The sequence below is a fragment of the Lissotriton vulgaris genome, chromosome 2_1 (assembly GCF_964263255.1).
Source record: "Lissotriton vulgaris chromosome 2_1, aLisVul1.2, whole genome shotgun sequence".
Taxonomy (NCBI): domain Eukaryota; kingdom Metazoa; phylum Chordata; class Amphibia; order Caudata; family Salamandridae; genus Lissotriton; species Lissotriton vulgaris.
This window is the reverse complement of record NC_141687.1, coordinates 768,360,614-768,384,583: the sequence shown is the minus strand read 5'-3', so window position 1 is coordinate 768,384,583 and position 23,970 is coordinate 768,360,614.

Sequence of the window (23,970 nt, the reverse complement as noted above, 5' to 3'; positions counted from 1 at the left end):
TTTCAATGGTCGAATTGTCTGGAACAAACCAGCGGTGTCCTCCGAGGAGTTGGGGCTTTGGACAGATTCTGCGGGGAGTATGGGTTTTGGCGCCATATTGGGTACACGATGGTCGGCTCAAAAATGGCCGTCATGGTGGCATGAGTGCGGGTTGACGAGTAACATTGCTTTTCTCGAACTGTTCCCTATTCTGGTGGCTTTGAAAACATGGCCTGAAGGGTTTAGGGATCACTCTGTGGTATTCTGGTCTGATAACATGACCGTGGTTGAGTGTATCAATAGTCAGGCAGCACGATGCAGATTGATTCTAAGACTGCTCAAGGAAATTGTGTTGTTATGCATGCAACTGAATGTACTGTTTAGGGCACGACACGTGCCGGGGGTGATGAACCAAGCGGCTGATGCGCTTTCTCGTTTCCGTATGCAGGCCTTCTGGGGTTTTCTGCCCGCAGCGGACCCGGTGGCGGCACCCTTTCCCGAAGCTCTCTGGTCTCTCGGTGCCCCGAACTACAAAACCTCGTGGGAGAGAGTTTAGCACCCAGGACGAGGAAGGCATATCAAGGGGCGTTCCGTTCCTATTGGGCCTTTTTGGGTACTGCCGGGGGGGAGCTTTGGGGTCAGGAAGAGTTTGTAGTAAAATTCCTGCTCTCTTTACATCAGGCAGGCAAATCAGTAGCTACGGCCCAGAGGCATCGGGCCGCCATTTCCTTTATGGCAAAGGCTCATGGGATCCAGGACCCGACAGCATCTTTTGTTGTGCAGAAAGCGCTACGTGGGTGGCAACGCCTTGAGGGTCGCAGAGTAGACGATAGGCACCCGATAGGTCTGGATAGGTTGACCCTGTTGCTGTCCATACTACCGGCAACGTGTTCATCCCAGTACGAAGCAGTGTTGTTCCGAGCAGCATTTGCACTAGCATTCCATGGGGCTATGCGAGTAAGCGAACTAGTGGCAAAGAACAAGCAGGATACGATGGGGGGACTGTGCCGGGAACACATTCAGGTCAGGGAGAAGACGATGACTGTCTCGTTTGTTAGGTCCAAATCCGATCAGGGTGCAATCGGGGACTGCGTAATCATTCAGAGGATCCCCGGGTCTTCCATGTGCCCTGTGGTGTGCGTGGAGGAATATTTAGCGCAGAGGGTGGCAGCATGGGGGGGGACCTTGTTGAGACACGCTGACGCCACCCCACTGACGAGGTTTCAGTTCCAGAGGGTGCTTGCGATGTCTATTTCGGCCGCGGGCTTGAACCCCGGCGAGTTCGGGACCCATTCCTTTCGGATAGGGGCTGCTACTGAAGCTACAGCCAGGGGTCTGAGTGTGGAGCAAGTAAAACGTGTGGGGCGTTGGTCCTCTAACTGTTATAAGAGGTATGTGCGGTTGCACATGTTGTGAAGCCGTAATGATGTACTCACGCTTCTTGTCTCTGTTTTGATTTTTCAGTTACGCAAGCTTACGAAGCGGGGTGGACTGTACAGTCGACCCGACTCCTGGGGACCAGCGGTCAGAAATCACCGTCTGCGAATAAGGAGGTGTGGGTCGTGGGCCACTCATATGTGAGGCGTGCCGCGGACGTATTCAAAGCAGGTGATATGAGTCACGTGGCTGGGGAATACGGGTACAGGGTGTCCTTCTACGGAAAGGGCGGGCTCTGTATTGACCAGTTCAAATGCTTTTTTGAGGGTTTGTTAGAGCGGGCGAGGTCACCGCCGTCTATAATCATAGTCCATCTTGGGGGTAACGATCTCGTGGCCACTGGTAGACGACTTCTTCTTGAGGCAATGCTTTCCACAGTAAGTTGGTTGGCAAGAAGAGTTCCAGGGTGCACAATTGCATGGTCCCACATGATCCCACGGAAAGTGTGGCGGGGGGCTATTTCGGTTACGGCTTTGAATCATTCAGTAAGGAAGATAAATAACAAAGTGAGTAGACTGTTTCATTCAAATACACTGCATTCTGTTTCTCATGGTTGCATCAAAGGGGACAGTATGTATTTGAGGGACGGGGTTCATTTTTCCCGGGTGGGGAACGAGTTACTCATAGGAGACTTCATAGCCTGGTTAAGGGGTTTACAGCATGACCTTTAGGTAGGAGTGTTTTGTGGGGGGTCCGGATAGCCGGTCAACTATCCGGCCTGTGGCGGTAAGGTCATGATCGGTGAGCAGTAATTCGAAGATCCCTATGAGGGGGCGTCACCCATTACGGATGGGAGCGCGCGGGGGAGGTGGCCAATTGGCCCCTCAACGGGGGGGCGGTCCTGTCTAAGGAGAGGCCGCCGGAAGGAAAGGAGAGGTGGTCAAGGCCCCTTCCTTGGATAGGAGGGGCTACGGCCTCTCCTGGGGAATTTCCCGGGGCCAGGACATCTGCGACGGCAGATGGGTAAGTTGTGTGGGGTGCGGGAGGGGGTTTACGCTACCTTTTTAGACACCTCACACGAGTCCTCGAACGACCGTTAAATGGCGTCGAGTTTATCGGGGCCCCCGTCAAGTACAAAGGGAAATTGGTAGATGCACTTGAGGGACGCCTCTGTGCGGTCGCCCCTCTCACAAGTGAGGGGGGTATGTCTGGTTTAGGGATCTGACACCGGTTACGACCTTGCCGTTGGCCCTTAACGTTAGGATGTACAATTTCAAGTCAAATGTTTTGTAGGATGTTAGTTCGGCTAGGAGAACCTTTGTATTAGAGATCTGTTAAGGTTAGCCAAACATCGTAATGTGGAAATGAAATTGTACATGATATGAAACTGTTATTTTAATGTTTTAATTTTTGTTTCATATTTAAATAAATACGGCCGGGAAGGGTAACTCCCTTCCCGCCTTCCAAAAGTTCAAGAACTGTTTCCGGTTTCCCAATTCTTGGGGATTATGTTGAGAGGGGGTGGCGGGTATCTCAGCCATATGTACAAATAACAGGTGGATCTTAATAAAACTGGTAACTATAACTAAACTAGACATACCGTGGAAACTGAAAATGACAATCCAAATCAATTAGAAGTGACCGGCAGATGATTGTCAAAATAATAGCTGCAAGGATCTGGCAATGAATGGTGGGTGGATGGTGTAGAAATGTTAGCTGGGGATGACTTTAATGGATTACCTGCTCTCCAGAAGTGTACATATGACAAATTGTACTCTCTGTTTCTCTATTTGGGAAACGAATTGCTAGTAGGGCCACATGCATCAAAGGAAAAACCGGTAGCAAACGGCAGATTCTCAGAATCTGCCCCTTTGCGACCGGTATTTTTGTATTTGGAATGCAAAAATCGCAATTTAAGTAATCGCAAAAATAGTAAAAATAGCAATGACTTAATTGCAATTGCAATTGCAATTGCATTTAGGGAATCGCAAATTGCGATTCCCTAAATGCAATGCAAGATGAAATCGCAAATAGTGATTTTGCAAATAGGGGTCGCATATTACCATCAATTTTAACTTGATGGCAATTTGCAAAAACTTTGAAAAATGCACTAAAGTGCATTTTTCAAAGTTCCTGGTTACACACACATGCCCTTGGGGCATGTGTGTGCGCAACATGTGTTCACATTATAATTTCAGGGGTGCAACAGGGTGCCCTTGCATCCTTGAAATTGCATGAGCAATTTGCGAGTACCTACTTATTATGTACCATGTGATGATAAGCGCTCTGATACCTAAGGGTCTAGTTCACGCTATAAAAAACTGTTATAAATAAATAAATAAAAATAGGAATCGCAAAAGCTTACCTTGATGCATGTGCCCCTTAGAAACATAATAAACATCTTAGAACACCCTTTCAAATGAACCAGCACAGCAAGTATACTTTAGTTTACTTTTTGGAAGATGGTAGATGATAAAATACCCTAAAAAGGGATTCTGAAGTTGTACCCTCAACATTATTTAGGTGACATTACAGTATGTGGACACATTTGCATCTCAAATTCTTTCAAATGGCCTATTAAATAATGATACTATCCTTTGCTTCTTTTTTGCGTTTATTGTACATACAAGGTGGCAGCCCTCACTGAAATGAGGTAGAGAACCTCAAAACAGGCAGTAAGGCAATGTGTGAACAAGAGGGAAACTGAGCACTTGTTCCCACTGTTGTCGTCTGGTGAAACAAAAAGATATCTTCAAAGTTTGGCCACCAAAAAAAAGGCCTACTTGAGGCACTGTTTCTAGTTCTCTGTGGAATCTGCACACACAATACATTCTTGCAGCTATATTAGGTCAGCCAAAGAATACACTTAACACATTATCAGACTTCAAGCATAAGACATAGGAAGGTAGTGGTACAAGCATACTGGAAAAGGAGCGGCCGTGTGGATCACCAAGAAAGTCCACATTTTGGCTTTTTCTCAAGCATCATCGTGGTCATCCAGACAGTTGTCTTGAAGAAGACCTTCATCCATCATATGAACATCATTTGGATCACCCCACTCCCAAGAGGGAACCAGACACTACTCCCCAGGCACAGGACCGCTTTAAACCACCCTTGTTTGAGGCCTTATCATTTACTACTTTAGGATCTGCTGTTATCCCCGGCAGCCCCACAAGGCATGAACACTGGCCACTCTAGAGCTGGGAAGTAGCCACCTCTCAGTTACCGAGGTCTTGCAGCAATACAGGCTTTGGGAGAGTGGCTGCATTTGTGCTACGTTTTAACAGAAACTAACCAGTGGAACATGTGCAATGCAGGAGAATTTTAGAAGGTATGCAATGTGGAAATACACTATGGAGCCAATCACAAATCATGGAACTATTACATAAACTTGGGGTATTTCTGATGTGGGTCAATATTGCAGAAAAGGCCCAACATCCATTCGACAGATACCAAAGTTGGAGGCACATTTACCACACTCTTACACCGATGCTGGGGTCAAACACATTTCCTTGGGGTGGAGACATATGGGTTTTTGGTGCTACAGTCTCTGGCGAACAGCCGCAAACATGTCTCAGGAGCAGCGATTGTTTGCTGACGTTCACTACTCTATAAATGTTTGTCCCCTGGCAATCCTTTGGGAAGGGTAAGAAGGGAACAGTGAACCCAGAGGTCGCAGGTGTGCAGCTGTATCCAACAAACCATGTTTGTGGGGGTCTTTCAAACAACTTGACCAAGGCAGATATTGAGTGTAATTTTTAGTTATAGCCTTCTTTCTAATGGTGTACTCTGGGTCTACTGTATCCCTTCTTTTGGTGGGGGTTCTACCTTCCCTCATGCTGATGGAACAACATCTTCGCAGACATGAGTAGTCAACCAGAAAGACAGCGTAAGACTAGCCCTCCCACCTCGTTTCCCTGGACACTTAGCACTGCTGTGTCAGATGGAGTTTTGTGGGTAGCACCACCCTGTTTAAGTTGCACCCCCTTCTAAACAGTGGCAAGTGCATTTTATGAAATCTGGCCTCATCAGAGAAATAAATGCATGAAAAGCCTTTCAAAAGCTTTTAGATATACTCATGGAGGAAGGCAAGAGTTAAATCCCTGGCAATGCTAGGGCCCAGAGTCTAATGGCACTTTGTTCCTTTAAGAATCAAGTTTGTGAATATGTCTTGAGATCATCTCTCAAGAAATATTTAGCAGGAGTACATCTCAAATATAGAAATTACTAATTATACTAAATTCCTTCGCCTAATTGGTCCTTTCCCTGAGAGATGTAGTTATGATTAATCCTATGCCTCGCTGCTAATCAATTTTTCTTTCCGTGTTTATGACTTCAGCCGCGAGATGACAGCCTTGAGGGAGAGATATATATTGTAACATCAGAAGACGCAAATTGTTAATTGTGAATGTGTAGCTATTTCTGGTACAGTAGCACTAACCACAAGTAACGATTAAGCATCTTGTGCAGCTTGTACATACGTCAAACTGGGAGGTGAAGAAATAGATCAATACCTTTCATTGGTATGCTGAGATCTGATCTCCTTTGAATTTCTCCGTTCTGTCTTCCTGCACTCTGGAGTTTTTTCAATGCAAGGCCACGTAAACACAATTCGTTCACACATAGGTTAGAGGACAGACTGCATGCAAGTGCACACTTAAGTGTGATTGAACGTGTTTTGAAAAAAAGAGACCTGTGCAGCAAATTGATTTCCCGCGACCTTTATCCGAAAAAACATTCATTTTCTAAATATGAGCAATGGAAGTATTTAGTTAGTATAGATTTCTGAAGCCATCTGTTTCTGTAAAGCATGCATTCAACATTACTGGGAAATGCAAGAGTTCTGTATTCCCTTTTAGCCCTTTCTTCACTCTGGTTGATACTAACAGCCTGATTCATGAAAACCGGATTCTGCGATTCTCAATTAGCAATTAATTGCGAATCGCAATTGAGAAATCGCAGAACGGTATTCATGATGTTTTGCGGAAAAAAAAGCGAATCGCACGCGGCCGCAAAAACTGTTAGCGATGATCGAAAATCACAGAAAAATCGCAATTTCCGGCTACATCCATGTCGGATTTGCGATATCGCAAATAGCGATATCGCTAATTGCGAGATCGCAAAAAGCAAGATCGCAAAATCACGAGATCGGGAAAACGGAAAGTCGCATTTCGAGCACAGTGATGACATCACAACCAGGAAGCAGCCAGTTCCCACCCCCATTCACCACAGTGAGGCAGACCTCGAGGCAGCCACAGAGACAGATCCTGCAATTCACCTTGGATTACCACTTTGAACTACACTGCAGCTATGGCTGAGGAGGCAGTACCTGGGCCCAGCAACACCACCGGGCGTAAAAGAAAGTTAAAGTTCTCCGAGCAGGAGTTGGAGCACTTAATTGAAGGGGTGGTGGAGAACCACTCCAAACTGTTCGGGAGGGAGTCACGGAGGGTGCCCGAGCAGGAAAAGCGCAGGATCTGGGTGGGGATAGCGGCCGCTGTGAACTCTGTTGGAGTGGCCGACAGGTCACTCGATGAACTTAAGAAACGGTGGTACGACCTCCGAGGTCGTGCCAAGGAGAGGTAGCTGAGAGGCTTGGAGAGTCCCTGGCCACTGGAGGGGGAGGACCTACAGTCCCTCCAAACACCCCCATGGAGGATCGAGTTGAAGACACGCTGGAGGCTGAGGCATGTATCGGAGTCACCCAATTGGACTCATCCCGCCCCACCCAAGAGAGCCAAGGTAAGTGTCATGCGACTGCGACCCTGTCCCCTATGAATGGCCATGACCCTATAGCCTCCTATATTGTTCCAAAGTCATGCCATCGGTGCACATCAGGTAATGCCCTAAAGCATTGTGGGACATGTAGTGTGGCCACAATGTAGAAGTACCCCAATGCAGCCAGATAGGTCCAAAAGTACGCAATGCCATAGGCAGTCAGGGAATGTCACCCAGCATGCATGTAGCAACTGCACGTGTGACAGATACATGCAACTAATGAACGTCCACTTCCCCTCACAGGTGGCGCAGACAGCAGCGACAGGGAGAGGCTGCACATAGATGAGGAAGCACAGGATGACGAGGAGGTGGTGTTACAAACACAGCCTCCTGCGACTGCCGCAGCACTAACCCCTGCAGCACGGCCCACTACCACTGTGCCACCAGCCTCTGCCGCAGCAACAACCCCTGCAGCCCGGCCGACTACCAGTGTGCCTCCAGCCCCTGCCGCAGCAACAACCCCTGCAGCCAGGCCCACTATCAGTGTGCCACCAGCCTCTGCCGCAGCAACAACCCCAGCAGCCAGGCCCACTACCACTGTGCCTCCTGCCTCTGCAGCAGCAACAACCCCAGCAGCCAGGCCCACTACCACTGTACCTCCTGCCTCTGCCGCACCAGCAATGCCTAGCTTGACTCCACCATCAGCTGGCGCATCAACATCAGGTCCCGCAACAGCGGCGACACAGCGGCCACCCACTGTGCCAGGCCAGCAGAGCAGGTGTGGCAGGGCTCGCCTGCAGACCGATGCTCCCAGCACCAGGAGGGGGAATGGACAGCGGCTGCCCAGCATGAGTGTTGAACGTCGCATGCTCAGGATTCACCAGCTGCAGGCACGCCGGCAAGGGGCCATACAGCTTCAGCTTTATAACATTGGCCGCAATGTGTCAGGTGTGGGGGACCGGATGGACCGCATGACGGCAGCCATGGCAGGTGTGGGGGAGGGGATGGCCCGCATGACTGCAGCCATGGAGGCCAACACTGCTGCAATGATTTCGCAGCGCAACACAGCCCGCCGCCGCCACCGTCAGCTACTGACCTGGCTGACAGCTTACACCAGGTCAAACTATGTTATTGGCAATGTAACCTCGCAGCTATCGCGCCGGTCCCTGGCGCAGCAGCAGCAGCTCATTCAGTGCTGCGAGGATGTGGCCAGGGTACTTGAGCACCTGACCACTGCCGTGACGGCACTTCACCCTGCTCTACCTGCCACTGTCGGGGGTGATGATGCCAGTGAGGGGACATCAAGTGTGAGCAGCCACTCTGCCTCTCACGTAGGGGCGCTGAGACGCAGCACCAGGCCCACTGCAGGGACACGTGCGGAGCCTGAAGAGGAGCCAGAGAGGCGCGCGGGTGCTCTGCGCCGGAGGCGCACCTGATTGAATAGCACTTGTACAGGCACAGGCTGAACATAAGCCTGCCCTGTGTATTGGACGCAGCAGTATGCTGAAATACTGTGTGCAATGGAAGGATGGCAACTGGAACCTTTTTTGTGATTCAAACAATAATATTTAATTTAGCATCAGACATTGGCGTTGTGTCATTATTAAATTGTGCATGTAATTGTGATTTGTTGGGTGCGGGGAGAGGGTGCACTAGAAACTGTTCATTGTGATGTGGTTGCGACGTCTGTGGCCTTCAGCTGGGTTTTCCCCGTGCGCATGGCGCGCATGTGCAGGTGGCCGGTCGTCCCCTTCTGATTCACTGCCAGAGATGTCGACAGGTATCCGGCGCTTGGTAGCAATGTTGTGTGGTATAGCACACACAGCCACAATGCGGCAGCACACTTCAGGACTGTAGTACATGGCCCCACATGTCTTGTGAAGTATGCGGAATCTGCTCTTCAGTAGCCCAAAAGTTCTCTCAATGCAATTCCTTGTGCGTATGTGTGCTACGTTGTAACGCCGTTGCTGTGGTGTAGCAGGGTTGAGGTATGGGGTGAGGAGGTATTCACGCAGGGCGTAGCCACTGCCACCTGAATGAGAGGAGCAGAGGGTGAGTGCCTGTGCAGCGCAGCTACTTCATCGCACTGTGACATTGTGGGCAAAGTGTACTTACCAAGTAGGTGTCCTTCCCCAAAGTCTCCCCTGGCCAGTCGTGTGTAGAGGCCGCTGTGCCGGAATATGAATGAGTCATGTGTACTCCCCGGGTACTGTGCCACTATGTCCGTGATGTATGTCTTTGATTGCAGACCATCTGGATGTTGAGGGAGTGGTAGGACTTGCGATTGCGGTACATGTGCTCCGTTGCAGCTGGTGGGCAGATGTGGATGTGGGTACAGTCAATGCATCCTATCACGTGTGGGAAATGCGCAACATTGTAGAATTGAAGCTTGGTGTCATCCAATTCCTGTTGGCTTGTTGGAAATTTGATGTGGTGGTGTAGCTGGGTCAGCATTGCGTCAAGGAAACTCCCTAGGCAACGGGACATGGTGGGCTGGGATATCCCCCCAGCAGCCGCAACTATCCCCTGGAAGCTCCCGGAGGCCAGGAGGTGCAGGCTACACAATACCTGGACATGTGTTGGCACGGCATTGGTCCGCCTTGTTGGGTGCTGCATCAGAGGATCAGGGTCCTGAATTAACTTGATGATCATTGCCCCATTCAGGCGGTACTTTGCGTAAATTTGCTCTCTGGTTTGGCCCAGCAGGGTGACCCGCTGGCGGAATATCCTGGCCTGGATTCTGCGTCTCCTCCGTGCTGCTCGCTGTAGCCTTCGCCGCCTGACCACCATGTACATTCCTGGCATTGTGACGCTCCTTATGCTGATGCTGCTTCTCCTTAAGTGCGTTTGGGCAGGCCAGCACCAGTTGCTGATAGGCCAACGGTTTTTCAAAAAAAAATTTACTATGGGTTTGATGGTTACCACCTGCTTTGGGTTGTCCTTAAATTGCGCCTCGCAAAATGCGATTTTTGGGTTTTTCGCTAATTGCGATTTTTCATGAATCCCGATTGCGAGGAATTTGCAAATTCGTTAATATTTTCGCAGAATCCGTGATTTCTCGCTATTTCCGAATCGCAAATGGTCTACTGCCGGGATTCTGCGAATCTTTTAGCGATTTCGCAATTCTGTGTTTGCGAATTCGCAATTTTCATGGTGAATTCCGATTATGGGAATTGCGCCCGCAATAGCATTTTCGCAGCTATTGCGAGCTCAATTTAGCTTCATGAATCAGGCTGTAAGCCCCTTCCCATATGGAGTTCTTTCGATGGAGAAAGTAGGCCCTACTGACGTAGGGTCTAGTTATCTATCTGTTTTTGACATTTCAGTCCCAGTATTTAAGAGCTATGTTTTTATATGTTTTGCACTCCCCACTGTCCCTTGACTTCAGTCCTGATGATGACCCAGTTTTAGTTATTTTACGTGGGTGGAAACCTCGACACACTAAGACTTATGGACTGCAATTGTGTCTGTTTTTGAAGCACCATCATTGGAAGGAACTACTATCAAGACTTCTTTTATCTTTAGTATTGTTTAGCAGCCACAAGTCATTGTTGTTTTAAGAGCATATCTTTATTTTTCACAAATAGTACGTGTTTATTTTTTGTACAAGCAAGTTCATTGTTTTTACATATGGAGCATCCTTATTTGACATTCTTAATGTACACATGTGTTCATATGGAATATCAGAATGTATTCATAATGGTAAGCATTACTTTGGACCATATTATCAGTCGTTATGTATATGCCATCGTTAAAGGTAGCAGTAACTAATTTAGAAGAGTGTTTCCCCACATGTACTTCTGGAGTATTTAGTACACGTGATCTTTTCACCACTGAGGGATCCATTACATGCTTCTGTTTGGTACATAGCTGCGGTTTTTAGGGTTTCTGGCCAGCCCCTGCTTTGTTTGTATTTACACAGAGGGCAATTCTTTGGGTCGCAATAAAATTGTACAAAACCTGGAATAGAAGAGGAGTGGGCCCAGGCGCCTGTATTGGCACCACTGGGCCACGAGAGGTGCTATTGAGGCTAGCGAGGAAGGGGGTGTGAGTGGCTTGGTTGGGGTCATTCGGCCAGCAGTGCAACATGTGAGGGGCCAAAAGTTAGGACATAGCCTACACAACTCCCTTTCCGTGACCCTGGCAGGCTGAGAGTGCCTTTGGGAAAAGTTGCCACTTTCACATGCCAAACAGCAGTACTCGCTAATCTGCTGCGGAAGATTGTGAGTGCTGCTGGGAGGAACCACTGCTTCCACATGCCGAAGCCCCAGTCTTCCCGTATCGAAGGCAGCTGGTGGGCTACCCTACACACAGGCGGTGGTGCCTCAGCTTGGCCAGACGTAGAAAGTGCGAAACCCTACATGCTCCGCTCTATGCGTACCTCACTGGTGTGTGGGCAAAGTGTTCCTGCCAGACTAAATGAGAGTAGAGAACAGTGGAAGACAATCAGCAGAGAAAAGGGAAAGGGGATGTGCATAGAAGAAAAAGAGATTGGAGAGAGAGATGCACACATATGAAGAAATGGGGTAAGGGAAACCAGAAGAGAGGGGAAATAGGAAATGAAGAGGAAAAATGTAAAAGTATACAGGAGTACAGATTCAGAAAATAGGAGAGAAGAAATAGAGAAAGGGAAAATGAACGAGGGAAAAAGTGCAGAGAAATTAACAAAGGGGCAAGAGGCGGGGATAAAAGGGCCCTGAGGAGGCCAAAAGAGAGCTAGAAAATGTATGGATGGAATCGTAGAAGGGGAGAAGGCATCAACAAGCGATGAATGATGAGTGTGAACTGGTTTGAAGAGGTTGGAGAGAAGTAGGAGAGGGGAAGAGAGGTCGAGGAGAGAGGCAAAGTAGAAGGAAAGGGAAATGAGAGATGAGAGATGGGAGAGAAGCAAGAACAGGGGGTGGGGGGCAGAGGTAGTGAACAGATAATTGATAAGGAAGATGGAGAAGAAGACAGAGAGTAGAGAAAAGGAAAAGCGGAGAGTTGGTCTGAAGGGATAAAGCCTTGCAAGAGGTGGAAAGAGGTGGCAGATATGAGGAAGAGGGAGTGGAAAAGGAGGAAGGGAAGAGAGATTAGAAGGTAGGGAAGAGAATTTAGGAGGAAGGGAAGAGAGATTAGGAGGAAGGGAAGAGAGATTAGGAGGTAAGGAAGAGAGATTAGGAGGAAGGGAAGAGAGATTAGGAGGTAGGGAAGAGGAGAAAATAGGGAAGGAAGAGGTGACAACTGATAAGAGACTGGAGACCTTTGGAATAGGTGAGAAAGGCAGGTGAGGGGAAGGGGCAATAAAGGCTCACAAACGAGGCAGGAGAGCATACAGGCAGAAGGAAACAGAGACAAGAGAGTTACAGAGAAGTGAGGTGAGGGTGATGTGGTGGACTCAGCTCCTTTAGCAGCACAAGGACCTATGGCAGCATTGCTACAACAGGCTTTGAAGTCCTTGGTGTCTGATGTCTGCTACATTGGACAGACCCGCTACAAATTAGGGTGACCAATCATCGCTTCTTCCAGTCTGTCCCACTTTTGAGCGTTGAGGAACTTTTGCTGTTCCAGTGCCCGCAATGAGCTGCTGCGGGATGCCCAATAGCCCTTCTGTTTGCCACTCATCGGACACGCAAGAGAGGAGAACTGGAGTTGCCAAACAGGTCAGGTCACCCTTAGTAGCCTGGCATTATTCCTGACTGCCACACTTTCAGCCCTAGATGAAAGGGAGGCAAGGTGCCTCTCGGTGGCTGATAGGGAGGAGCAGCAGCACAGGAGGAGTCTTGCACAGTGAAGCTTCTGGAACACATTCAGCTTTAGAAATGCTAATGCATAATGTGGCCACCTGCTTCAACATCCCTGAATGTGTCAATAACTGCATGTTGGTGCCCTGTACTAGGAAATGGCTCTTGGCTATTTCTTTCATCAAGTTCGTTTAAAAGTGTTCAGATGTTGCCAGATTAGCAGACAGAGGCACAGGGAGAACATGATTTGCCCAAGATCGAACAGTTTGACAAAGTAGGAGCACCGAGGCTGGACAACATTACTTCCTGCTTCAAATGTCCTACGTTTACCTCTATATTGCATTTTGGTGAATATACCACAAAGCTGGCAACCTGTAATATCCTGTTTCTTTTTTCTTAATTACACACCTACTAGCAACATTTAGATGTATTCTAAATACTCACAGTCTTACCAAAGAACACTCAAATTGTCCAAATAGGGAAGGCAAGATAAAAGAACACGTCTCCTCGTTCCACAGTTTCCAACTAGGCTACTAAACCACATGGGGAGTGGCTGTGATTCTCATTGCAAGGCTAAAGGACTACCCTTCACAGAGCACGGTCACTGAGCCGTGGGCCCTGTGCAGATTTCGTGCATAGTGTTTTATTTTCAGCAAATTTAAGTGAAGAGGTGAAGGTGAGATTAGATGTCAAGGGTTCCAGTTCTGTACTTAAAATGTAACCGCTGGACCACATCTGGTTCTGTTGTCTGCCCACCAGAGTGACTTGCCCACCTTCTTAGGTGTCATGACAAGGTTTCTTAGCACTGCTACCTGTACTGAGCCTGTTTCTAAGCCCCTCCAATATTTTCATAGAATGGAAAAAGGCATAAATTGATTGTGAGAATTTTTCTCTGGGTCCTGTGGCCTGGGCCGGACTGGGTATAGAGGGCATCAGACGTTTTCCCGGTGGCCGGAAGGGTGGGGGGCATTTTTGATCAGTGGGGGGCGTTTTTGTTACTGGGGGCCAGTTTTCCAGCAGTGCTGCAAAATCTGCCCACTGTAACAAAAGCGCAGCAGCAGTATTTTAACCAGATCCTACAACCCCCTCCCTACCCCTCCTGGGCCCGTCCGATGTAATTGCCAGGGCTGGTTTGCGTTCCCAGTCTAGCCCTATGTGTGGCAATGGATGGCTACTGGTGGATACTGTGATCAACACAAAAGAACACAGGGGTCTGAAAGCCACCTAGTCTGGCTCAGACTAGGTGGCATTAATGACTATAAAGTCAATGGGTACCCAAGTCTCAGAAGAGAGCTTGAGGTACCGACAGAGAGAGTGGGCCTCGTAGACCTGAGCACGGTCCAGGTGAGGTGAGGTCCAGTCCCCTGTCATACTGGATTTTCATATATCCATTGACACGGAGGATTAGAGTGTTACGGTTGGTACAGGTTGTATCATTTCCAACCCTTATTATTATTTTCATTTTTTGCGATTTTGATTTGGTCACATTGTTATCTATAACAGTAGCAACACTTTAAGAGCAGAGGCCCTGATGAAAGCCGAGGAATTGATTGCCCGGTAGGCAGAAACATGTTGGCACATTTCCCGACAGATATTTGGTCATACTGTTGTTTGCACTGTTCTGGTTTTTAATTAAGGGATGTGCCCTACCGTTTAATAAAATAGTAGTTTCGAGGACACATCATCCTATTTTAACTCACCACATTTGTTTATGTTGCACTGTATGCTCACCATTATCAACCATCAATGATTAGCTATCAGAAGGCGGTTCATAGATAACTGTGGGCCAGATCCAGTACTATTAATTAACTGTGTGGCATGTGGTCTCGATGATCAAGGGACCAGCCTATTCACAAGCTGGACAGCCACATGATATGACTGATCACTAAGTCTGTTTGATGGTAATCCACTACTTGATGGTTTGGATCTTGTCGACCAGTTTTGGATGTATTTGAGTTTGTTTAATTAGTGATTCATTTGTTGCCAAACTTTCATGTGTTCCCTGTTGTGAGGCTGTTTAATGGTGACTCGGGTACCTATTGACTTTATAGTCATTAATGACAGCTGAGACAGAATCGGTGGCTTTCAGACCCCCTGTGTTCTTTTGTGTTGATCATGTTGTGTAGCTGGGGATTTGAACCAGGTAAGGGTCTTTTAACTTTGTATCCCTATGACACTCTCTCCTCTGTTTGTTGTGATACTGGTGGATACTGACATTTATTAGAGGTGTTCCAAGGCTTTAAACTATTTCACTTAATTTGATAACAGTGTTACTCATAGTCAATTGTCTCCATGCATGCAAAGTGTTCTGAGAATCGATAATGTAAAGTTGGCCACCCAACTGCAAACAGATCTATCACTTTAAGTAATTTTCGTTCACTTTTATTATGTGGCTGGCACAGCACGGACAACCTGTCACAGGTTAGTTGTAGCCCATTGTTGCAGGTAGGGCCCTCGGGCACTCATTTTTGGGTACTGTCACTTACTTTTCCTCATCAGACTTTGACCTAGAGCAAGAGTGAGAAAAACACGAAAGGCGGAAAGGAGGAGAAAGAGAAAAACAGCGACAAAGGGAGAAAGCAGAGACGAAAAAGAACCTGCAAGAGTAAAATAAGGCGGGTGTATGATGGGAGAAGTGAGAGGCAGCAGGTGGAATGAAGACTACCAGTCTTGTTATTCCACCAAACCCGTCACTGGTGAGCGCAGGCTGCGGGCTTCCGAGATACACTTTGGGCACCAGCACTTATTGTCTTACAAATTAAGCACTGCATCTACAAACAAACATGAAAGTGTCTGCTGTCACATCAAATCAATAACTATTGTGCCAAAAAAAATCGAAAGGGTTAACTGGACAACGTTGGGCTGCATACCTATCTGCCTTGCGCAAGACAAAGGAATCCAAGCCCACATTCCAGGTGACTGTGGCCCCTTTTCTCAGCTGTCTCTCCTTAAAGTAATTTCAGCTCAGACAGGCATGGAAACCATTTCTGTTTCTATTTCCGCTGGCCCCGGGTATTCTAAAGGACTTAATGAATAATATTAGCGGGCTAAGGTCAGATGAACCAGCGCTCGCCCCTCTCCCTTTACTACTGGCTGGTTTTAAAACAATGGACGTCGACACGTTCCTGCAGCTGCTTCTAAAATTGATTTGCAAAATTCATATTAGAGGCGAGGCCAAAAGATGTATTTAAATAAAAAAGAAATGAGACACATCCACTCCGGACTCGCCTGCCCTTTCCAGGAGAGCAGCTTATCTCTGTTTCTGCAGACACGCAGGCACACAGGGATGCGGAAAGGCTGCACCGGGGCAAGATTTATACAAGACTAATACATTACACACATGTCAAGCTGCGAGACCCATTCTGGTTACCTAGGCGATAAACTAAAGCGAAAATTGCACATAATTGTTGCTGATGTCACTGCCGCCATATTGTTTCCAAGGCGACAAGGCGGTTGGAGTAATGGCGATGTCGTGAGGTTTCATTTGTACGCTGGATGCGAAGCTGGCTTCCTTCTCGGCGCGTGTTTCGTCTGAGGCGTATCGAAGACATCTGTGGCTTCTCGCGCGCCTTTTATAATGGTGTGTGTATTCACAGACTGACGGATCCGCATTTTCCAAGTGTGCGTCACAGACATTCTGGCATATGCAAAGCTCTATGCTCATGGGTTCCCATACTGCAATATGCAAGTCTAGAAGCAATACCAGAATACAACAATGCGTGACTTTTATACAGCTTTTAATAAGTGGTGAATAATGGTTAAAAAATAGCCACAGCGCTTCCAGCTAATTCAGTGTCCATCACTTTGCCATGCAGTCAGTCACACTTTATCTTATCTGTCAAATTAATATACATTAATACCATGGAAAGAACTGACACGGTGCTAGGGGTCTGAACTACAAAAGGTTTTTGTGCAGTGGCAGCTAGAGACTTTTCAAAGTAGTCGGGTATAATAGTTTTGGGCGAGTTCGGCTTAGCGAGCAAGCCCAACTGACATAAGTAGGGTGACCAACTGGCATTGGTGCAAATTCAGGACGGTGAGTGTAAAAATTCAGGACAAAGGGTCAAAATTCAGGACACAAATTCAGGACAGGAGGTCAAATCCCAGGACAAAACTTCAGGACAGTTGGATAAGTTTTACAGACACATCAGAGGTGGCGCAATTGTATATCAGTAAGCCCAGCCATATCTAGACATATTCAGCCATTTGCAAACCTATCCATCATGTATCCTTCCATCTTTCATTTCACTCATCCATCCCTTCATCCATCCTTTCACTCATCCATCCATTATCCATCCATCCACCCTTTCACCCTATAAATCTGTACACTCAGTCATTGACTCATCTACCCATCCATCCATTCACTCATCCATCCAGCGATTTACCCTTTCACCCATCCTTTCACTTACTCATCCATCCACCCAGTCACTGATCCTTCCACCCATCCACCCTTTCAGTCATCCATCATCCTCCCTTTCTCTCTCCATCGACTCTTTCACTTAGCAATCCTTCCTTCCTTCCTTCCTTCCATCCATCCATCCACCCACCCTTCTTCCATCCATCCATCCATCCATCCACCTACCCACCCATCCATCCATCTACTTATCCGCTCATGAATCCATCCATTGACCCTATCACTCATTCATCCTTTCCCTCATCCATTTATCCTTTCACTCCTTCACTGGTCTATTCATCATTTTGTCCATCTACCTTCCCTTTCACTCACTCATCCATCCTTACATCCAACCTTTCACTCATCCGTCCATCCATTCGCCCTTGCACATATCAATTCATCAATTCATCCATCATTTCACTCATCCATCCACCCACTCACTCATCATCCACCTTTTCACTCATCCATACTTTCACTCATCCATCCACCCTTTTACCCATCCAGCTACCCTTCCACCCATTCATCCAGCTATTTCCGTTTTCTCTCTTTCATCCTTCCACTCACTCATCAATCCATCCATCCCCTCCCATTATCCATCTATTCAATCTTTCATTCATCCATTCACCCTTTCACCAATTCATCCAGCCATCCCTTCACTTACTCACTCGCCCACCTTTTCATATTAATTTTGAGCTGAGCCTTTTTGAGAAGAGGCCCATCAAGAACTTCACCCTCGCGGCAGGAGACATTCCAGGACTGGGACAGAAGCCACCCATGGCAGAGACAGGATCCGCTGCAGGAGGGGACAGGAGCCACCACAGGCGGGGGCGGGGGGGGGGGGGAGAACAGGAGCCACCACATTGGGGGACAAGAGCCATCACTGGAGGGGGAACAGGATCCACCAGGGTGGACACAGGGGTGGGTATGCATTATTCTAGAATCATCTTGGTCTCTTCCAGGGTGGGGGAGGGCTCCTTACCCCCTCCTGGACAAGACAACGAGAAGACAGGCTCTTTTTCCAAAATGTTATTTTTGCCCCCCTCCCCCCACACTGATGTACAGTACTTACAGGAGATGCTCCAAGAGAACTGATTTAACTGATTGTCCTCCATACTTTGTTAATCAGTGTGAGTGTGATTGTGCCATTTCTCTATTTTATTACAATATAGACTGCATGTTAGAAGAATCGAGGTTTGTTTACAATTTAGTGACAGTATTTAAGCTCTGTGAAGGGAACCAGTGCTGCCTCGATGTAATCAGGGGAAACTGGGAAAGGCTTGGGTCCTGTCACTATCCGGCCTGGACCACTCTTCATAAAGTAAACAAACAAAGTGGCCGGACAGCTTGAATTTCAATGATCATTCACCACCTAGTTCTATCAGTCACTAGGTTGGACAAACATGTGTCTTGAATCACTTTTTTATTTTATAAAAAGATTTAGAAAAAGGTTTTAGCGTCAAAAGACACAACGAAACATTAACAGACTTTACAAACAATACATTCAATAAATTAAAAGCAACAATACGAAAAATGAAGACTTAGACCAAGGAAATTCAAACAACATAATTTTCATAGACAACTGTACTATGCCTCGAGTTAAATGATCTATGAGGCACCAATCCTGGATATGGAATAAACAAGTGGACTAACAGAATGGAATACTAGCCTGCTTGTTATCATCTGCAAAGAATACACAGTGCATTTATCACCAAGTGCTGCAAAATAGGAATTACAAAGAGACTGCTCTACACTTTGCATATGTATTAGTTACATTCCTATTGAGCCTTAGAACATTAGTATCTTGCAGGTAAAGACGTCGACGCGTTTCGAACCCAACTGTGTTTAACGGGTTCTCCTCAGGACATGGACTGGGGGGGCGTTGTCACTATGAAATAATTACAAAAACTGTATCAGAGAAGGGCTGATTGGTATAAACTTCTTACATAGACTCACACACTTAAAAAATTAAAGGTACCTTTTTGGCGGGGGGTTCAGATCACTCCCTGCGATTGAAAAAGTATAAAGATCCAAATTAAAGTCATGCCTACAGAGTGCCTATAGCGTATCAAAAAATGAACTACAACATCCAGGACATACCTCGAAGATGCGCCAAGGTGGCGATCACTGGGAGGGGTGCCGGCACAGATCAGTTAATCGATGTGCAGGTCAGGAAAGCTGAAAAAAGCGGGGGGCACCTGTTACTAAGTCTCGTGGGGTTTTGGGGATGTTAGGCAAGGTTTGAACAAGATTGGTTCCTACCTTTTGTATGCGGGCAAAAATCCCTTCGTGGATGCTTGTACAAGCGGCAGCCGCCGCCTGGGCTTGTGCGCTGTTAAGACACAAGACAGGCGTTTTAGTAACGCATAATGTTTCGCTTTCTTAGTGTAAACTCCATTGAAAAATACGTTATCTTACTTCTCTGTGGCGTTTAGAAGTGTTTGGATCTGGCACCCAGCTCGTTGTGAAAAGACAGCTTGTGACTGGAGGGGGCGTGTCTAGCTGTATTTGAGTCCGCCGTGTTCGCGGTGAATCTTGGGAAACGTAGTTTTTTGAATATCTTCTCTCACGGGTAGAGCAAAAATGTTAGGTGCAGTAAAGAAAGAAGATTACTGGAGGCATATACGGACCTGTTCAAACTTGATGGAGAAGCAGGAGAATCTTTTAACTGAACCACTTTTAGATTTGGTATGACAACGTCACATGAGCAGCAACAGGCAGAAGCAAGGGCACGTAGCGGACATACAGAGTTTTAGAGGTTACTGAATTCATTGAGATCGTTCAGTCCATCCATGGCAGTGTTGAATTTTAAGATGAGGTAGGCCTCTTTTTGTGCCAGTCGTACATCTGGGTCTCCGCCAGCTCCAGGAATGTTTTTTATACTTGCTAAAATTGTCCATTTAAGGTCATTGACCGAGTGTGCTTTCTTCAGGAAGTGGGACACCAGGGGTGCTGTCAGTACTTTGTTGTTTATCCTGGATCTGTGTTGGATAATGCGTTGGCGCACTTCTTGGGTTGTTTTGCCTATGTAGACTTTACCGCAGGGACATGTGATGGCATATACTGCGTATTTGGTCTTACAGTTCGTAAAGTATTCGTGCCGCCAATGTTTTTTGCCATCCGTGAAATGGGTGCCCTCCATCGTGAGGCTGCATACCGAACACATACTACATTTGTGATGTCCTTTCACTGGGCCCATGTTGAAGAGTGTACTCTGTGTTTCTCTTTTGGTAGTGCCTCTGGTCGATCTCTTCGACCAGAGGCACTACCAGTATATGCCATCACATGTCCCTGCGGTAAAGACTACATAGGCAAAACAACCCAAGAAGTGCGCCAACGCATTATCCAACACAGATCCAGGATAAACAACAAAGTACTGACAGCACCCCTGGTGTCCCACTTCCTGAAGAAAGCACACTCGGTCAATGACCTTAAATGGACAATTTTAGCAAGTATAAAAAACCTTCCTGTAGCTGGCGGAGACCCAGATGTACGACTGGCACAAAAAGAGGCCTACCTCATCTTAAAATTCAACACTGCCATGGATGGACTGAACGATCTCAATGAATTCAGTAACCTCTAAAACTCTGTATGTCCGCTACGTGCCCTTGCTTCTGCCTGTTGCTGCTCATGTGACGTTGTCATACCAAATCTAAAAGTGGTTCAGTTAAAAGATTCTCCTGCTTCTCCATCAAGTTTGAACAGGTCCGTATATGCCTCCAGTAATCTTCTTTCTTTACTGCACCTAACATTTTTGCTCTACCCGTGAGAGAAGATATTCAAAAAACTACGTTTCCCAAGATTCACCGCGAACACGGCGGACTCAAATACAGCTAGACAGGCCCCCTCCAGTCACAAGCTGTCTTTTCACAACGAGCTGGGTGCCGGATCCAAGCACTTCTAAACGCCACAGAGAAGTAAGATAACGTATTTTTCAATGGAGTTTACACTAAGAAAGCGAAACATTATGCGTTACTAAAACGCCTGTCTTGTGTCTTAACAGTGCACAAGCCCAGGCGGCGGCTGCCGCTTGTACAAGCATCCACGAAGGGATTTTTGCCCGCATACAAAAGGTAGGAACCAATCTTGTTCAAACCTTGCCTAACATCCCCAAAACCCCACGAGACTTAGTAACAGGTGCCCCCCGCTTTTTTCAGCTTTCCTGACCTGCACATCGATTAACTGATCTGTGCCGGCACCCCTCCCAGTGATCGCCACCTTGGCGCATCTTCGAGGTATGTCCTGGATGTTGTAGTTCATTTTTTGATACGCAATAGGCACTCTGGAGGCATGACTTTAATTTGGATCTTTATACTTTTTCAATCGCAGGGAGTGATCTGAACCCCCCGCCAAAAAGGTACCTTTAATTTTTTAAGTGTGTGAGTCTATGTAAGAAGTTTATACCAATCAGCCCTTCTCTGATACAGTTTTTGTAATTATTTCATAGTGACAACGCCCCCCCAGTCCATGTCCTGAGGAGAACCTGTTAAACACAGTTGGGTTCGAAACGCGTCGACGACTTTACCTGCAAGATACCAATGTTCTAAGGCTCAATAGGAATGTAACTAATACATATGCAAAGTGTAGAGCAGTCTCTTTGTAATTCCTATTTTGCAGCACTTGGTGATAAATGCACTGTGTATTCTTTGCAGATGATAACAAGTAGGCTAGTATTCCATTCTGTTAGTCCACTTGTTTATTCCATATCCAGGATTGGTGCCTCATAGATCATTTAACTCGAGGCATAGTACAGTTGTCTATGAAAATTATGTTGTTTGAATTTCCTTGGTCTAAGTCTTCATTTTTCGTATTGTTGCTTTTAATTTATTGAATGTATTGTTTGTAAAGTCTGTTAATGTTTCGTTGTGTCTTTTGACGCAAAAAACTTTTTCTAAATCTTTTTATAAAATAAAAAAGTGATTCAAGACACATGTTTGTCCAACCTAGTGACTGATAGAACTAGGTGGTGAATGATCATTGAAATTCAAGCTGTCCGGCCTCGATGTAATCAGGGCCGGTTCTAGGATATTTGGATCCCTGGGCAGAAAGGGAATGTCTCACACCAATTGCACATACAAGACGCATTCAGTGCTGTTTGCATCTGAATAGATGCCCCTGCTCCGCCGCCCCTCCCTCTGTCACCTTCAAGCACCTCTTAACAGCTCATCAAGGGCTGGAGGTGTGAGGGTTGCCATCCCGCTGTGCCTTGCCAATGCTGATGGGTATCTGAGTTTTTGTACTGCCTCGGAGTCTGTTACACCCGACCTCAGCAGCATCGCAGTCAAGAAGGGAGGTGGGGGCCAGCTGTGCCGGGTGTGCGACCAGTCAAAATTACGGACAAATGGCGTCCGTTAAAGAATCCTTCACGGACAACGGACTGACGGCCGAAATTACGGTCTGTCCGTGAAATTTACGGACGGTTGGTCACCCTAGACATAAGGGAGGGTGGGGCAGTGCTGCCTTAATGCATGGGCACGCTGGGCAGTTGCCAAGAGGTCCCACGAGCGTAGGGGCCCCATGCAGACCAGATTTTAACACTAATTTTCCGCAAAACTTTTTTATTCCTGTGAGTGGTTGTGTAGGCAGGGCCCAGTGCACTGCTTTTCCCGTGGGGGGGAGAAGGGGGGGCTATAATGCTGTTAAGCAGGTCCTGGGTTCAGGGGGTTTTCCTCCTGGGAAAACTTTGAAAAAAAGAGGGGCTAACATTGCATGTTACTGTAGTGTGCCCATTGTGCACTGTTGTTCTGAAGAGCTCCTTTGTAGTAAAAAGACATATATTTTTATTGTTAACTTGCTGTTTACGTTTAGGAAGAAATAATGTCTGCCACCAGTGACGGCCAGCATGGTGAGGCGTCCCAGGCAGGGGGCACGTGGGGTGCCGCGCGGGGGGGGGTTGTTGCGCATATAAATTCTTTTTTTTAAACGTACCTTTGCGCTTGGTTTTGCATCTCTGCTCCTGCTCTCCTTGTGGAACTCAAGGAACAGGAAGCAAGCCCCACTGCCCAATCACAATGTTGCACTGCAGCATTGTGATCGGTTTTGAGCGTCCTGGTTCAACACTCAACCAGGGAATGGGGGCCTGGGCTTGTTCTCCAGGCAGGCTATAATGCAGCCTGCATGGAGAGCAGGGAAAGTGTGCACGACTGGTTTGGGCGGCCCGGAGGGCTGATCAAACAGTCATTGCTCACTTAGGAGTGGTCAAACCACTTCTGCCCTACACCGAGAGCAGAGCAGCCCTACCCACCTGCCCACCCACAAAGCAGCACAAAGCATAAAATGATAACTTACATTTATCATTTTATGTTTCTTCATCGCACTGCTTAAAAGCAGTGGGGTGAAGCTCCTCCGCCATAGCAGAGGAGCAGCCACTGTCTGCAGCAAATACTTTGTTTCCTCACCTACAATTTTTTAAATACCAAAATGTGGAGCAAGCCAGGGTCAGACTGAAATATAGGGTAATCAGGCAGTGCCTGATGGGTTGGTCTGACAGATCAGTGTTTGTGCCAGTTTTGTACCAGTTTTAAGGCAGTTTTTTTCTGTTGTTTTCCCTGGAATTGTCACTTATTTTCAACTATATGCTTAGTAATGTGTGCCATTTTTATTTTGGTGCCCCGTTCTATTTTTTGTCAGAGTCCGACTCTGTAGCAAGTTACTCCAACAGCATGTCTAGTGCCCTGTCTGCCAGATCCTTTAATATCAGTATGGCCTGTAGATTTGCTAAATTTCATAACATTATAAAATAGAGGTGATTGACACACTAAAGGCTCTAGTAAGATGCCTGGC